This window comes from Dermacentor andersoni, chromosome 3 (assembly GCF_023375885.2).
Source record: "Dermacentor andersoni chromosome 3, qqDerAnde1_hic_scaffold, whole genome shotgun sequence".
Lineage (NCBI taxonomy): Eukaryota > Metazoa > Arthropoda > Arachnida > Ixodida > Ixodidae > Dermacentor > Dermacentor andersoni.
Window position 1 is genome coordinate 74789889 of NC_092816.1, and position 17644 is coordinate 74807532.

General features: G+C 44.8%; 1 pseudogene; it reads right to left on the minus strand.

Moving 5' to 3' along the window:
* Positions 1-13033: 13033 nt before the first annotated feature.
* Positions 13034-15033, minus strand: LOC140216506 (uncharacterized; annotated as a pseudogene).
* Between the last annotated feature and the right edge of the window lie 2611 nt (positions 15034-17644).

Sequence of the window (17644 nt, forward strand, 5' to 3'; positions counted from 1 at the left end):
TCCGACAAACCAGAAAATGTGGCGTTAAGTGTCTAACGTAACACAACTACATCGGAGAAAGGAAGACAATGTACGATCAACACGTACAAGCAAGATGATGACGCCATCGAGTGAGTGGCATTCGGACAGACCAGTCATTTTTAAAAGAACACAAAAGTGTCTGTATCGCCGGCTGCCGGTTCGGTAGGCGCTCAAGTATCCCCGAAATACAGGGCACACTCAACCCTTCGCTGCAAGTACACTCTCCACGCCGAGGAGTGCACTAACCGGAGGCATCTCTGTCGCTTGTACTAGAAGTTGTCTTCACTAATGCATAGTGGAATTTATTATAAAATAAAAGCTCAGAAGCCGGCATGATTGCGTTCAGCAAAGTCTTTTTGAAACTCATTGAAATGGCTAACAGCGCCGTATACTGTGTCGGTGGCTGCGAAGAAGGAGTCCAAAAAGGATCCAAAATAATTTCTCTCCAATGCGTTGGAGCGACCGCGTCATACAAAAATGTTCAATAGAGCTCGGTGCAGTGAGCATAACGGTTCGCCATATTCGGTAAGCCAGAAAAAAAGACCACGTATACCATCGCACGCAGCCATTACACCTCACGTGGAATGCTTTTCAATGACCACTCCCTGGAACGCATTCACAAGATGGCGGCCAACACGGCATGCGGCTGACTGGAGCACCAGGCCGCTATGTACACTAACAATACTTCTTGGGCGAAGAAGTATGGAAAAGCCGAGTCGCGGTAAAGGTTATGAGGCGAACCATATTTCTTCATTCCTACCTTTTTTGTTTGCTAGTCCTCTACTATTCTCCGCTCGAAATGTGCAGCGAAGATGGCCATTGTTCGTGCCAGCAGCTGCGTTTGATCATTTGAGCTTCTTCGGGACCAGCAGGCGCTTTTTGCAACAAGTGCGCTCGCCTTCGCTGTTTCGGCAGCCGGGGCATGTGTGGCATAAATCTATATCAAACGCTCGGTCTTCGTTCGCTGGAAAAAGGTCGTAAACAAGAGCCCAAACGGCGAAAGGAAGAAAAACGCTGAAACGCAAATCGTTCGTTATTCACCGGCATGGCCGACTGCGAATCTCGTTACAGTATTACAGCTGTCGCGCTTCTTCAAGCATTGCGAAGATTTTTAACCGTTAAGGGCTTTAAAGGCCCCGTGTCGCAAAAAATCCGGCGTCGCCCCCCCCCCCCCCCATTTCAAAATAGTTTATTTCAACAAAGACGATACTAACGCTGAGTCACAGTGAGAGCACAATTCCACCAGGACGATAACAAATACAAAGTACGAAGCATTGTACACATGGCAAGTTTTGAAAGAAGTGTCTTAGTCCAAGCGCACTAACATATAACCACATAGACCCACGGAAACGCACAGTTACTCATAAACTAATGTACTGCATTGTGAATTTTATGCAGCAAATCAAGTTCCCGAAGCAAAAAAGAAAATCATATTTGGGTATTCGCGTGCTAACTCTCAAATGATAAACGACGAAATGTCATCATTTGTGGCAGACTTGTTACGTTCAATTCATCTGACCGCAACAGATAAAATGTGGAGAATCGTTCGAGACAAACTTATCTCATTAAAAGACCTATACATTCCGAAGGTTGTAATGACGTCATCTACACAAAACACGGGGTTTACCACGAACCTCAAACGCTGCATAAACAAAAAGACGCGCTTATAATCAAAGGCGAAACTCACGGGGTCTGATCAAACTTGGAAACTGTACCATGAACGTGCACAGCTTTGGCACAATGAAATTGAAAAGCTAAAGATAAGTTCTACAATCACGACATTTTCACTGTTCTCCGAAGCAATCCAAAAAAGTTTTGGAAAGTGATTAACCCAATATACTCTTCACAGACTCCTATATCAATAAGGACGGGCAGTTTCTTCCCCCGGTCGAAAGAGCTGAGGAATTCAACAGTGTTTTTTTCAGCTCCGTATTTACCGTCGAACTACCCCTTCCTTCTGAGCTGTACTCTGCATGTTTAAGTGCTACCATGGATGACGTAACCATCAACCCTCAGTGCATATTAGCACCTCTAGATCAAATGCCAATTAACTCTTCACCATGGTCCTGATGGCATATGCCCAAAATTTATAAAACTACCTCAGCCTACCATATGCCACATTTTAGCGGCCTTGTTCTAGCAGTCTATTGACTCCGGGCGTGTGTCCGATGACTGGAAAATCGCTCACGTCAGCTCCGTACTAAAATCCGGTGACCCTTCAATAGCTTAGAATTACAGGCCTGTTTCGCTAAGCTAACATCGCTTGCAAACTTGTAGGACATATCATATCATCAGCAGTTATGAAACATCTAACGTAGCACAAATATTTCTTCCATAATCAGCATGGCTTTCTAAAAGGACGTTCCTGCAAAACGCAGTTCGAATTAATTACTGATCTCCATAGCACCATATATTCTTTATCGGAAGTGCATGCCGTGTTTATAGGCTTCAAGAAAGCTTGTGATAAGGTTCCACATATCCACTTATTAAAGAAACTTTCACACCTAAACATAGCCACGAAAATTCTCAAGTGGATAGAAAGCTTTTTAACGGGCCGCTCACAGATAGTTTCCGTACATCAATACCTATCTCAATTAGCAAAAGTCATATCTGCCCCAGGGAACCGTACTTGGACCGATTTTATTTATAATATACGTGAATGACCTAAACGCCAACATATGCTCCACAGTACGATTGTTTGGAGACGACTGCGCGATATACAGACCGGCCGCTAATACCTCGATTGTTGACAGGTTCCAGGATGATCTAAACAAAATTAATAAACGTGGCAGGTGGAAATAAATGTTTTAGACACAAAAGCCATTGTATTTGCTACATCAAATACTCCAGTCGCGTGCCGTTACAGATTAAATAACATGCTCATCGTAACGGTGCCTAATGTAAAATATTTAAGAAGTAATTTGACACCGGATATTTCGTGGAATCGCCATATTGATCACGTAGTTAGCAAAGCATCTCGCGCACTCAGGTTCATTAGGCGCAACTTACACTCTGCTAACACCGATACAAAACTACTAGCGTACACTACATTAGTACGCTCAAAAATAGAGTATGCATCTATAATATGGAACCCTCATAAATTATACCTTATCAACAAACTAGAATCGCTTCAGAACAAAGCCGCTTGTTTCATTGCAAGGAAGTACTCTCGAACATTTAGCGTAACGGAACTAAAAACATCGCTCAAACATGGCCGCGTCACGGTGACGCCTCCCTTACAAGGGAAGGCTAATCGTTATGCAGGCATTCCTAATAAAGTTGCTTCGCTCGCTCACTCGCTCAAATTACCTTCACTTGTAGATCGCGGGCGTGAGGAACTGCTGTCTTTTTTTCCGAAAACTTTATCACAGTCATTCACCCTTCGCCACCTGTTACATCACGCTGGCTTATCGCGTTTTTCCTAGACTAGATCATTCCTTTAAAGTTCAGCCTATATATGTGCGAACCAACCACCTTTTTTTACTCACCATTTCTTGTCGCTATCAGACACAGGAATGAGCTCTCAGAAGATGTTGCATGTTTTACCAATTATGATACATTTGTTAGCCACGTAAAGGGCACATTCTTATGAACATTATTTATTTTGTTTCCTACTCCTATCACTTTCACATTCAGTTCACTTGTGTCATGTTACTGTTTAATATTTTTTTCCAGTAGTATGAAATCACAGATCCCTTCTTCGGTTCAGTGTATTTGGTGCCGACTACCTTGAAACTGCAGGCCCTCTTGCAGGTTATTGGGTCATTGTAATTCTCGCTCCGTTCTTTTACATACACTAATGTGTATAGGAATCTATATTGCGATGTTTGCACCAATGTGTATTTGCTAACAGTTTTGTTAGGTATAGTATGTACTAGATTCATTGTCTTGCTTAGCTCTTTCTCTACCGCTTATTTTTTTTCCTTTTTTTGTTTTTGTCGTCACGTAGTTTTTTTTTGTGAGTTACAATGTATCTTCGTTCTGTTATCATTTGCCCTCTATGTAATGCCCCCACCGAGCCTTTCGGGTAACTAAATGAATAAATAAGTCCCATTACACAAAATTATGTTAAGTACATAATGGTTATGTACAATGATGATGTGACTTTACATAGTTTTCCAGCGATGCCATGAGATGCGTATATACAGAGATTGTCATGCATATTAGAGCACACAGAAATCACGGGCACCTACATACACGTATATTCAGTGAATACTTTTGATGGCCTGGCTACAAGAAACAGGCTGGTTGAAAATTAAGCCATACGCGTCCATCAGCCACTGATAGAAAACGGCATGGCCACTATCGAAGGAACTCCTCTTCCCCAAGAAAGAACAACACCACTGATAGAAACAACAGTAGCCCAAAGTAGGGCCTCTCCAGAAGTGGAAACAAAGCGCGGCGACGTTGTCCCGCGGCAACTGCCTCGCACCGGTTACGCCATATACAAAAGGCCCCCGCAGCAATTAAAAGTCGCGCAAAGCGGTCACGTGAGCAGCGACCAGATGTACTAAAGCGGTCAACTTCAAGGCTACGAAACCAGCATGCATGGCCCTCTAAAATTACTCTAACAACGAATCCTTGCAGCAGCACATGCTTGTTGAATTCTTCAAAGGGACGACTGGAACACAGCGAAGATGGGACTATGCCCCACCGCTCTAGTCTGCCACGCGTTAGGAGCACTTGCCACCCTAGACGCCACGTGAAGTCACGTAGGTGGCCAGGCAGAAATAACGCCATTATCGCACCTCACGACACATTATTGCCGCGTGCGCGACGCGCTAGGGGAACTAGAGGAAGCGGTAAGGCTGACATTGCACCCTAAACACGGTTTTCGAGAACGTCTACATCAGGACATACCTGTTGTACGTGGTAACAAAGTGCCACGGTCGTACAGTAAAATGCAGGTTCGTTTAACACTTGTAGTCCACGACTTAAGTGATTTAAGTGTACACCTGGTACCATGTAATGAATTTTTTGTTCCAGGGAAAAAGCAGGTGAGTTCACGCGTGGAATACTGATCACGCTTTAACAGGCAGAGTAGAAATCGCAGAGGAAGCAGCCGGCAGCGGACAGACAGGGATGGGAACGCGATGCCACCTCGAGAGCGAGGTTGCCAAAGCGCCACGCGATAGAACAGTTTTCTACTGTCCGACCAGAAGAACCTAGGAACCAAGAAGGGACTGCAATGACCTAGTAACCCACAATGGTGGCTGTACAACAGAACAAATGTACCACACACGGCCGCATCATACACACAGTGCTAAGTACCTTCTTTCTAATAGAGGTGAACCATACCCTTGAACATCCTGAATATTTCACCTTACATCTTCAAGCATGGGGAGCCACACAGAGTCTGATATGCCATTCTAGGTGTGATCAAGGCTTAAAATACGAATAGAATCGCTCTGTTGAAGACGGAAAATAGAACTTAGGTGTGTCTCTCAGCAACCAATGAACAAATAACGATATTTTGAAAATTTTTGCGCAGCACCTGAAACATTCTCGTACTCGGCGAAAATTTGAAGGCTACGGCATAAGCTGTCTTCATTATTGAGATACAATGGGATGTCATCGGTGAAGGCTGTCGCCTTATAACACCGCTACCAGGCAGGGGGAGACAGCGCACGTAAGGGCCTCTCATTCATTGCTGGGCGTAGAAATGGCTGCGCGCTGAGCACCAAGAGCACTGGGGAGAAAGAGCACCCCTGACGAACACCACGAGTGACGGAAAATAATGCACTTTCACGACCATCAAGAAACAATGTACTTTGGATATTTGAATAGGGATTTCTAATAAGTTCAGCAAATTTTGACCAAAAGCCTGACGAGGTCAGTACATTAAATCTGTAGCTATGTTCAAGGCGATCGAATGCCTTTTCTTGATCTAGTGAAACCAAGAGACCTCATGCTGACCTGATCAACGTGTACGTCATTATGTCACGCGTAACAAACGAGAGACTGTGTATCTCTCTGCCAAGGACCGAGCATGCCTGATCGTGTCATATTAATGAAGGCATCAGGCTTCCCAAGCGTCGAATGACAACTGTTGACATATTGTAGTCAGCAGTGAGAAGCGTGATTAGCCTCCATTCCTCTAGACGGACTGATGATGGATCGTGCTTAAGTATCAACACAATACGGCCATCGCGAAAACTAGTCGGGAATTCAAACTTCTCAAAGCAACGGCTGATAAAGATACGAAGGCTACCTCAGGTGGAACTTGAGGCAGCCCACTAAGCATTGTACGATATCCTCCAGAACCAGGATCTGTTTGCATAGTCGTAAGTGTAATGTTTTCAAAATGCGTTACAAAGAGCGTATAATCACGCGCGGGAAGCGACGTAACAGGAAGTGCCCTAGGGGCAGCAGAACCGAATGCATTCGGCATCCTGCGTCTAGCGTCTAGCGTCCATTGCCTTTTGAGCGAAAAATCATTCAGGCCCACGCATACCCAACCACGCAGGCCCTTCGTGTATTGCAAAGACATTACAGAACTAATTGAATTTCTGAAATTAAAATGCATCAGAAAAATCGTAAACTACGAAAAAAAAGAGAAAGAGAGAGAGCAAGGACAGAAAGGCAGGGAGGTCAATCAGACGAGCACACGGTTAGCTACCCTACACTGGGAGGTGGGGTAGCAATTACGACTTACACATAAATTATAGACGTGATAGCGTCGGATTGGAATTTGAATATGCGAGAAAACAGAATTCTGTTACGCGAAAACTCAAAGGCAAACCCCTTTTCCACCCGAGCTCGGCTGCTTGCAACAACACCATCCAGATGGCGCTCGCCTCCACGCATTCGTGGACCACGCAAGAGGCCGCGTTTCTATCAGAAAGCTGGCTTACGTTCGTGTATATCGTTCGCCGCCACCGTGTCCCGGCAGATATTACGGTTACATGAGCTGAAATTCCTGGGAAGCCTGAGAATGCAGTCAGGGATCTTTCAAGGCTATCACGTTCCACTCTTCAAGGCAAAGCTTAAGCGTCCTCCAATTCTTTCTTTTTCTCGTTTTGCTTTTGTTTTACAGCGAAGCTGTATATGGCTAGCGTGTCATGCATGTTTGTTCTCCGTGAACAAAAACTATCAACATCAATGGCTCATACCCCAGTAAACATTCATACTGTCGTAAGCAAACAAACAACAGAATGGCTCATAGCCCCGTAAGGCAGAGGCTACAAGCACTCAGCGAAGTGAAGCGAACAGTGCTTAAATTCTTTCCAATCACGCATTCAACATACAGAGCAGCATGTCGAAAACTGTCTTCATCAATGGCTCATACCCCCGTTATCAAGCAAGAAATGCAAACTGATGATGCTACCCTTGTTGTCTTTGCCGGTAATTTCAATGTGGGTGTGTCGGTACCGAAAAGGGAGCGGTTTACGCGTCCGTTTTGCAGACATATCCCTTGTGATGCCACACCAATCCGGCCCAACCGACCACCCAGCGGCCTACGTCCATCGATCTGACATTATCAAAGAATGTGATTGCAGTTGCGAGTTAAATGATGATCACCGATCAAGAAAATAAATGAGTGCGCGTACCTTTTGTCACAACGACCACCCACCAAGTGAATAAATGAGTTCGTACCTTTGTTCATAATTATGTGTCACCTCCGTCTCCTGCGCTTAACAGCTTCGCTGGTCAATCACCTTCAGAGAGGGGAATGACGCATGATTTTTTCGTTCATACTTCGGCGCAGTGTTTCTCCTCCTTTTACTGCCCACATTTACCGCAAGAACTGCTGCGCTCAGCAGAAAGCCCTGCTTGCTGTCGTGATAAAGGCATGGAGAGCGCAAAGAAAAAGAAAGAATGAGGCCCCATTGATTGCTTGAGCCCAACAAAAATAATATTTATGATAATAATAAGGGTCTCAAGGTCTGTAAGTAAGTGTAAGCGTGAAAAGGATCGCATAGGCGTGCACTTGAACTGGCTCCCTTTCCTGTCGACGGGGCACTCCAGGCGCTCATACTGTTTCGAGGTTTGCCTGAGCATCGCAACACTTGCATACCTACGTTGTTCCTTAAAGTGCAATTCCGGCGATTTTTTTACCATGTCAAGGTATTACAATATTTGGTTCCCTGTCACGCGTCTGAGAACAGAATTGTTTCGCAAATTCGAAAATAATTTTAGATAAGCAAAACAGCGCAAAAACGAAACTGAAACCTGACTAATCAGCCGAGCGAACCTCTTCGTGTGACCTCACGTGTGTCGCGCAAGGCATGCTGGTCTCGCTCGCTAGCTGCCTAGAGCAGACGCTCGGCTAAATTGTGACCGCGCTGCATCTTCGGGTGACAATGTCAGCTGCACCAGCTCTTCGGATCTGTCAAATATCTACACTTATGATTCTGACGAATTCGACAGCCACAAATCGCCGTTCGCATTCGACTCGCCATCACGAGAGCCAGCGCCCATGCGCTACATATCGCGCTGCAACATGAATACCAAGGGCAGCCCGAACCAATTATTTTATACGTGCTGCTTGCTATGTTAGGTGTTATACCCCATCTCAGGGAAACGCTTCGCATGCTCACTGTAAGATGTGGAGCACGACTTCCCGCTTTGCATCTCGCAAAAACGCCGCGGGCTCCAAAGCAAAGAACGGTGCATTTGTTTACAGCGATCGGCAGGTGCAGCGACCACTCGTCGTTTGCTTGAAATATAATACTAGCCGCTCATCGTCGACATCAAATAATGTCATCATCATCATCATCAGCCTGGTTATGCCCACTGCAGGGCAAAGGCCTCTCCCATACTTCTCCAACTACCCCGGTCATGTACTAATTGTGGCCATGTTGTCCCTGCAAACTTCTTAATCTCATCCGCCCACCTAACTTTCTGCCGCCCTTTGCTACGCTTTCCTTCCCTTGGAATCCATTCCGTAACTCTTAATGACCATCGGTTATCTTCCCTCCTCATTACGTGTCCTGCCCATGCCCATTTCTTTTTCTTGATTTTAACTAAGATATCATTAACTCGCGTTTGTTCCCTCACCCAATCTGCTCTTTTCTTGTACCTTAACGTTATACCAATCATTCTTCTTTCCATAGCTCGTTGCGTCGTCCTCAATTTAAGCAGAACCCTTTTCGTAAGCCTCCAGGTTTCTGCCCCGTACGTGAGTACTGGTAAGACACAGCTGTTATAAACTTTTCTCTTGAGGGATAATGGCAACCTGCTGTTCATGATCTTAGAATGCCTGCCAAACGCACCCCAGCCCATTCTTATTCTTCTGATTATTTCAGTCTCATGATCCGGATCTGCAGTTACTACCTGTCCTAAGTAGACGTATTCCCTTACCACTTCCAGTGCCTCACTACCTATCGTAAACTGCTGTTCCCTTCCGAGACTGTTAAACATTACTTTAGTTTTCTGCAGATTAATTTTTAGACCCACCCTTCCGCTTTGCCTCTCCAGGTCAGTGAGCATGGATTGTAATTGGTACCCTGAGTTACTAAGCAAGGCAATAACATCAGCGAATCGCAAGTTACTAAGGTATTCTCCATTAACTCTTATCCCCAATTCTTCTTAATCCCGGTCTCTGAATACCTCCTGTAAACACGCCCGGAATAGCATTGGAGAGATCGTATCTCCCTGCCTGACGCCTTTCTTTATTGGAATTTTGTTGCTTTCTTTATGGAGGACTGAGGTGGCTGTGGAGCCGCTATAGATACCTTTCAGTATTTTTACATACGGCTCGTCTACACCCTGATTCTGTAGTGCCTCCATGAGTGCTGCGGTTTCGACTGAATCAAACGCTTTCTCGTAATCAATGACAGCTGTATATAAGGGTTGGTTATATTCCGCACGTTTCTCTATCACCTGATTGATAGTGTGAAAAGGGTCTATTGTTGGGTAGCCTTTATGGAATTCTGCCTGGTCCTTTGGTTGACAGAAGTCTAAGGTGTTCCTGATTTTATTTGCGATTACCTTAGTAAATACTTTGTAGGCAACGGAGAGTAAGCTGATTGGTCTATAATTTTTCAAGTCCTTGGCGTCCCCTTTCTTATGGATTAGAATTATGTTAGCGTTCTGCACTTTCACTTGGACACAAGTTATGGGAAGCAAGTCATGTGGCGTCCGTCAGCGAGGTGGACGGCGTCAACGTATTTGCCAAGGGCCGTTCCCAACAAGGAAAGCAACATTACAGTGTTTCTCTGCACGTAAGTGAACACCGATTACGAATTCTTTGCGCATATAAACGAATAATACGGGAGCTATTGTTGCTTGAGCAATGTCTGCATTGTTCTGGAAGGGATATTATAGGCATGTGCTTTGCGATGCATGCTTCGTGAGCTAGGTTCGAGCGTCTGCGGCCCATTTCCGTCTCGTAACTTCTCCGGACTTGTGTAATGTGCGTACTTCAGCATTTCGGCAAGCGACAACCCTCGTAGCACGTCTCGGTGACTATTATAGCAGCACAAAGTCGTTGCATCGACGCTTTAAGAGGAAACTTTAGCTCGAGTGCTTCTGTCAATATACATTGAAAACGAAACTATAAAATCCACAACTCTGTTAATTGGCAATGACAAGTAATTTCAAAGTTCCGTAAGCTGCACCTAATGTTACCTCTTAAACGGACAAAATTAGATTCATAATAAACGGCTCCCAAATATACCACTATATGTGAGCAGGACTTCTGCACACCCCTTGTAAACATTGCAACCCATTTACGTAAGTATAAATTTATGCATCAAAATTTTCGCTTAAGATGATCTTACGTATGCATTTTACAGCCCTGTGATATACCTCATGGTGCAGTTGTGGGTTTTTAAACTTCGTTGTATGTTATGTAAGCTTACCGATTTTCGATCATATTATTTCTAAAAATCAAGTCCTTAATTAAGATTTTGCTTGCTACAGTTACTGGGATTCGACTTCCTTTCTCAAGTGCGACAAATTTCATTGAAATTGGTCCAGAGGTTGTCTCATAAAACATTTAATTTCACATGCATTTGAATACGCGGCATCCGAGTTGGAAAGTTTCCCATTATCGAAATAGCGCGATTATACATTATTATTATTATCACGGCATGATATATTCACTCACCACAGTTTAGACTTTCAATTCATGGCAGGGCTGTTACAAACTATATCAGCATCGTATTATGAAGAAAAGTATTTGAAGATATATTTTTGTGCATAATGCTCTCACTATTTAGTGCATCCATGTGTTCACCGCTTACATTTTACGTTCATTACAGCTAAAAAAAGATGCCCGGAAAGTTCGACCTGGACACTGAGAATGCAGGCATTTCGCGGCGGACGGCTGTAAGCGCTGCGCTGCCGCCGCAAGTTACATGAAATAACATGAAAATTTCTATGCTACATGGCTGCTACCCGCGGTTCCTAAGCAGAGGAAAATATACGCAGCGTGATGTTGTAGGGCAATGCAATGTGCTTTTGCTTGACCTTCCTCCACCACCAAATGCTGAACGACAGATTTACGAGAAGACTGACAACAGCAACAATGATGTGCACAAAGCAGCTATGAATGAAAGACATTCTACAGGTGGCTAAAGCAATATGCCAAAGCCTAGTGCAGTTTGCTTAATCCAAAGGTGTTTCATACATACACGAGGCAATGAAACTCTTGGGAAAAGCATCCTTACAAACGGGCCACTCTGAACCATTAGGTGCGTAGATAATTTTAACCTTGCAGTGTACTTTTGAGTTTCGCTGCCTACAATCCATTTTAATTGTTCTTTTGACATTTTGCTGACAGGTTCAACCCCGCAAGAACAGCTAATATGCCAAGTTTACCGGTACATACCGCTGGAAACACCAAGGTAGCGACTCTTTTTTGTGATTAGCGCTTTTGTTCAGTAGCAGCACCATATACGGTATTTCATTGTTACACTATGTGATTTAATACGTATGAGAATTATATTTCAGGGAGGATGCAGCAACCTGGAGACCACAAAGAATTGGACACACATGCACGCCTACAATCAATGCAGCAGGTAACTGTGTAGCTGGTACAGCAGGCAAAATAGTTCGATAGATATTTGGGAAAACACAACACACGTGGCAGAGATTCGTTTGCTGGAATAAGATGTGGTTATGGATGAGCTAGGTATATGTTGTATAGTTCGTTCACGCTCTGCATCACAATTTTACACACCAATTTAGTGGGGCAGTTGTAAAAGCGCTAATTAACTTGAAAGTGAAAGGTGTCACATACACTTTCAAGCATTTCTGATATCGTCTGTGTTTAGAAGTTTGATAAGTACGTGGTAAGCATTTTAGTTAAACGGTTTCTCTCTTTATGAATAGTTGTCATTTAGATGGCTCACTTCCTTTTTTTTCTGCAGTATTTTACATTGGGCATATTGTTACGTGGCTGGGTAGGTACCGTTGAAGAATACTACGAAAACTAATTGATGTACTCAAATACCGCATTTATACAGAGTCCTTGCATGGAGTCTGCACTTTATGAATTTCACAAAACACTCCAAATTGAAAATTATTCGTTAAGCAGCTGTATGCTTTTCATGGGGCAAGAAATGCAAAACTAAGTTTTGTGTGATCAGAATCACCTAAGGGGATATCCTAATTCAGTCTATCACCCGTTCTTTGTGCAGTGTTAAGTCCTGAGGGATATGCTACATTTGTTTCTCTCACATTTCACTTCGAGACCCTGGACTTTATAAAAGGGGCCATTACAAGGTCCGCTTCCACCTCAAGACCTGCCTTAACTCCTAGGAAGCCTTATCTGCCATCATCTGGTTGGATTCAGTTTGAGAAACCAGATTCTACAATAATAAAGGCATCTGAATATTATTCCTCCATATGCCTTTGAATAAAGGCACTGTACTGCATGGCTTCTTGCTTTCTTCTTGCTTGGTGCTTTCTTGATTGCGGCTATGCCATGCTTTTAAATACTGTTAAAGGTTTGACTATTGCTTGCACATTACATGTTCTCTCTGATATTTTCTAGAAAGCGCTGAAACACTCTGCGAAATTGTAAGATGAAGACGGACTAAATATGACACACGTGAAGCAGAAATAATTTGAACTTGATTTATTCACAACAAAATTGTACACGAAAATTTTACACATCTATGTACGTAAACAGATCTCAAGGCTAACTTCTTTTAACCCAACCTAAATCAAACCTTAACAAGAGTACCGCTTTATTATGTGTCTTGTGTTTCTGCCTCTTCTATAACACGGGGCTGTAAGTTAGCAAGCACACAACATACATGAAAGATTTTGCTCATCGCAACAATTAACTCAGTTGGCACTCGTGAATTGAGAATGTTGTAAGTCTTAATCCTTTGAATCATACGTTCAACATGAATTCGCACCGTTGCTATGTAATATGTCTTTTGCACTTCAGCTTCTGTAAACTGGCGATGACCCTTTAAGAAAGCAGGCATCACCAGGCAGAGTTTGCGTGCTGCACGAATGCCTGGAAAGCCCTTGTCGGACATTATCATATAACCCGTACCGCGAGGTCAAGAAACCCCGAGTACACAGTGATGAAAGCATCTGACCATCTTCCTCCATATGCCTTAGAACGAAAACATATCGCACCACCCGGAGTTATCCCGACAATAAATTTCAGCTCGAAACCGCCCTTGTAATTTGAATACAGCACGCTCTGCTGTTTCACAGTATGGGGCTGCTCTATTCGGACCTCAGTGCAGTCTATTATCATAGAACAATTCGGATAGTGAAGCTTGAAGCAATCAGACATTGTGGTCCTTATGACATGCGTTGGTGGATGGAATATCCCCGTCCGAGTGACATAGCACAGTGTACGTAGCACACTGTTGAAGTGCTTTGATGCAGTACTTCTGCTGACGGAAAATAGCAAAGCTAAAGATGAGTAACTGATCCCAATCTTAAGCTTCATCAGAAAAATCAGAAGCCTGTTGGATAATAGTATTTCAGACGTCCGTTTAGCAGATGCAGGCTACAAGCTGAGCAAAAGGGCAAGCACGTCTAGCGTTACGCCGCACATATCTCTGACAGCAGGGACACATGATTTTACACTGTCGTATCCGTGTGGCCCACTGCAACGCGAGACAGTTCAATGGCTGCATTACACTCCTGCATCACAATCTTGTGAGAGATTTGGATTCCGACGTCAGTCCCCTCTAATGAGCATATAAATGAAAACATGGCTCCTGTGGGGGCAACATCTTCAGCTTGACAAGCCTGCATCAGATCAAAGTGAGTAATTAGCAGTCACCGAGCAAGAAAAATAGAAAATTAGAAATATGACACTATAAATAAAGAACCCGCCTTCACAGTACCAGCTTCCGCTTCCGATACTGGGACAGTAAGAAAAATACCCTCCTTAATAAGCATTGCATCGTCTAGCCCTCAGGCAGGAGCACTGAGTGTTTCGTTCCCTTTAGCATGCTTCCCAGTCGAGGCAAATACATAAAATTATTGAACTACGTTTTCATAGAACCCAAACCTTCGATGCATACCATGTAGATGCCGTTCTGTCAAGCTATCATAAAATATCTGCTAAAGTAGTTGAGCTGAGCATGTTGCAAAAATCAATTTGTCTGAAACCTTGCTTGAGTGTTTTCGACTCTATAAACATAAGTGAGATTGAGTCCCGGTAAAAATCGGAGCAGTTCAAGTACACTTGTGTAGGGCTTGCTGTTGGCCTGCTTGGTTCATCTTCATATAACTGGCACAGAACAACACGAAAAATGTTTAACCTTGTGTTGTGCCATTTGTATGTGTATGATGCAGGTATATGTCTTTTGTAATAACAAGATTTGTGACGTGCAAAACTGGATCATTTTTCAACTTAACATCATGTACAAATAAAGCAGTTCATAGGCAACATCTTACTTTGTCTGCATGTTCCACCTCCAGCATTTCCACAGCAGCGCAAAGGAGGTCCAAATTATGTTTGGGAATGTGAGGCTGCTTCAGGTGCATCAGCGGCCCTACTTTAATCAGTGGGCACAATGTCCATCTCATCCTCACAGTTTGTGCTGTATGGCTTCACCTGTGCCGGTCTAGATGCTGCTCTTTCATGCCATCTGAAAGCGCATAAAACGCGCAAGACAGTGACATAAATCATAACGTTTATTTTCGTGAGAACTCTTTATTGGTAATGCAAGTTATTAATTTGTTTATATTAAACACCATTACTGCAATTCACCTTTCATATCTTGACAGTCGTCTTATTGCATCGCATGGGCGAGCTTTGTAAGCATCAGGAAATAATGTCGGGCAGTAGGCTGGATGCGTAACGACAGCGCTTTTTTCCGCGTTTACGAAGTGTTTTGAACATATCCGTGAAGATTCGTTGGGAATCCAGTCCGTTTCATCGCTCCGACTGAAAAATATAAGTCGACAGTTGCCATATGGCACACAAGGAAACGAAACAGCGGAAATTGGCATGCAACCTACAAAAAGCTACACGGCATTTGCTTAAGAATAAATTCCCGCGTAATGTTTCGGGCTACGCTATTAAGCATGCTGAGCAATGCGTGCTCCCACCACCACCCGTCGAGCAAAACACGCAACTACAGTTGCACAATCTCAAACGATTACAACTTAAGCAAAGCATATCGTTTATGCGGTACTAGTAAAACGCAGTGCTATACTAATACTTACTTTACTCTTCGCACAGCAACAATCAATTTCTTTCGTCGTTCTTGCTCCCACGGCCGGCCAGGAAATCGGTACAGTTTGACGCCCGGCTGACCTTCGTGGCTGCGGCAATTTTTAACGCAACAGTACCGGTATTTTGTTTCTCTTCCTTTCGCGGACACTTTCAATCGACGCATTAGAATTCGTCCGGTTGGAGGACGCCATTGTCAACGCTGATAAAAACCCAACACCAACACCAATTCCGCGCCTCCGATAACGTCCCCCCGCGCTTTGGCCTTCCCATTGTTATGGCAGCGCTGCCACAGATGGCGCCACAAACTTCACTGCGCGGTGCCTATAGCAGGCGTTCATGCGATCTTATTTGTTGACACGCCGTGAACGCAATCAAAATCAGCTCCTGCCTACGGAGGAAGAAAAAAAAATACAGTCGGAGGGACAGTCACGTGACACTTTTGAAGCCTTTTAGTAAACAATTGTATAAGGGAAAGGCTCATGGGAAATAGGTAAATAATCCCTCACCACGCGATGGGCAAGCGGTAGTTTCTAGTCGACGAGCGCGCGGGGAGTATGGGGAAGAATAGAGTGGAGAGCGGATGGCGAGGGGCGATCGTCACGAGGGCGTCAGTAAAAGCCGCCGCGAACCAAACAATTCTTTGAAAGGACCGGCAGCAAAGGAGGACCTACATTCCCAAGAATCAATACGCCGGTAGGCGCATAAGGAAGGGGGGATCTGCCTCAGAGGACGTTGGCTGGCGGAGGCTGTAGACAAAGCATCGCCTCCATTTCGCGACCAGACTCTCACGTGCAGCTCCACGCTTACTATCACTACGTGTCCAATTTAAACGCGCAACCAGATAGTGTGATGCAATCCGAGCAACCTCGTCGCGCTACAGGCTGACTCATTCGTGACGAGGAGCTCAAACCGTTCTCACCGTGCCAGCCGTCGGCGCACCATTTTAACCACGTTCATAATGCGGATGCGGCAAAACAAGCAGAGGAGGAGACAGACGGAAAGGGAGGGACTGCGCTCCTGAAATGGATCGCGTGTAAAACGAAACTTCCGCCGCAGGTGCCGGCTGGCGCACGATGCAGTTTGGTCGTGGGAGCGCTAATCGAACGGCGCCGCCACGGGTTGTCCGGCTGCAGGAGCTTGTTTATCGCGCTCGCTATTTCGTAAGGGGAGCCGGCGAAACGCTAGACTATGAAAGAGCCAGCGCTGAACTCAACCCCACCTATTGTGGTGCGCGACATGCGACGCAAATAAGCCACCATACCACGCCGCTGCGCAATCACTACCGTTGCGTCGTCATGCCGCTGTAATGCCACGCCCACGGCTCCGGCATCCTAAGGCAGACATTCGATGTCTTTCTCTCTCTCTCTCTGCCCATTTTCTCTCACTCGTGATATATCTCTCTTTCATTCTTTCTTTCCACCTTTGTTTCCTCCTCTGTTTCTTGTTTGTTTACGTGCATGGTGTCGCGTTTTCTTGATGCAGAGGTGCGAACCATGCGTAAGATAACATATTTTTCCTGCACCCTGGGTGTGAGGCCACGTGGTTTGATTCTTGGTCGGGGAGGCCCAATGACGACAAGCGCAGAGCCCTAAAGCTTTTCGTGTAGAGAGAGACGTAGACGCCAAGGTTGTCAGAATTATTGTCGGCAATTCGTGTGAAAAAAAAAAAAAAAAAATCGGTTTAGGGGCATTCTTGCCTTCTGCCTTCGCTCGCCGACGTCGCTTTCATAATCTAGCTCGTCTGGCCACAATGACGTCTTGCAGGCTGCGTCGACCGCACGGTCGGCCCGCTCTCGATCGCATGGAGTGTGGTGTGACGAGTACGCGGCGGCGCTTCGCGCGTCATTTTTCGTCACATCAAATTTGTCGCGAAAGTTCGCTCCATGGAGTTTGGATACAGGCTTGCGAGAGCGACGACGGCGGTGACATGGCGTTGCGGCGATGCACTATCCCCTCACGCGACGCCTTAGCGCTACTGCGGCAGCTGGTGTTATTCCTTTGGACCTCTCTGCTCCGT